This window comes from Notechis scutatus, chromosome Z (assembly GCF_049901735.1).
Source record: "Notechis scutatus isolate UNSWTSFEM ecotype Mainland chromosome Z, rNotScu1.2, whole genome shotgun sequence".
Lineage (NCBI taxonomy): Eukaryota > Metazoa > Chordata > Lepidosauria > Squamata > Elapidae > Notechis > Notechis scutatus.
Window position 1 is genome coordinate 81,921,271 of NC_142025.1, and position 1,392 is coordinate 81,922,662.

Genomic DNA, 1,392 nt, shown 5'->3' on the forward strand with positions numbered 1-1,392 from the left:
AATAAAATCACATGAGGTCAACTATTCAATTGTCAGTTAGTTTCCAAGCAGCAAACAAGGAAATGTGTCATGTTGCTTGGTTCCTTGGTTGCTCTAATGCAAGGGTAGTGGGAGCATGGATTTGGAATAAATTTAGGGAAAAGTCCTGAATTAATGTGATGCAGGAAAATGTTATTCCTTTAGATGGCATAAATGTCTGGATGGGAAGCATATAATACAGAAAAATGAAGGGACCGCTATAACTAGAGAACGAATTGGTATAGTGATTGCCTGATGAATTTTTGCATAGGAAAGTATTTATTTGTTATGAATATTTGGTTTAAATGTAATCATGACTAATTGATAAAACCAAGTTTTGGCTTTGAAGTGCAAGTTTATATGTAGACACCAAGAAAGATTTAAATGGATATCAAAAAGGAAGTTGGATAAAAGTCAGTTAAAATATATATATTAAGTTATATATAACATCTTTTCCCAAATTACTGATATGTGCAATGTCAATTGTTAAAAATGTAAATTACTGGTTCTGACCGGTTCTATAGAACCCCTTGTTAATTTTCCAAGCAGTTTGGAGAACTGGTAGTTAGAAAATATCTCCTTTTGTTTTTTTCCACCCTTATTACATTCTTGGCAATATGCCTAGCCTTACTGTCTCCGGGTTTTTTTCTTGATATTTTCTTAAAAGGGAAGGGTTGTTTTAAGCTTTTTACACTGCTGTTGGGAGGAAATATTCTCCTGGAAATACTTCTTGGCTAGCTAGAAAGATTGACATTCAAACTCTTTCTGAGTTTTGGTCTAAAACTGGTTTTTGTTGAAGTTTAATTCTGTGCTTGGTAATGTTTAATCCTATGCTTATTGATGAGATAATTTTCCCTATTCAGCTTTGTTTGGAAGGGAAAAGATTAATCTCTGTTCCTGAAAAGAAACTGGTTTGAGAAATCTGGCTAGTTCCTGTGTCTATTTGTTCTGGTAATTGGTTTAACAAGCAACAGCTACTGTTGTGATTTAATTATTTGTATTGTGTTTGAATTTTTTTCCTGCTTCATGGTTTCTTTTTCTATCCGGGGAGGGAGGTCTTCCTTCACTGCTTCAGTGGAATTTATATGCAATCATCTCACTGTAAGCAATTCTATGAATAATAAATAAAATAATCCCCTCGCACATACATGCTAGTCGTTTCTGGCTCTAGGGGGCGGTGCTCATCTCCATTACAAAACCGAAGAGCCAGCGGTGTCCGAAGACGTCTCCATGGTTATTTGGCCAGCATGATTAAATGCCGAAGGCACACAGAACACTGTTACCTCCCCACCCAAGTGGTCCCTATTTTTCTACTTGCATTTTTACATGCTTTCAAACTGCTGGGTTGGCAGAAACTGGGACAAGTAACAGGAC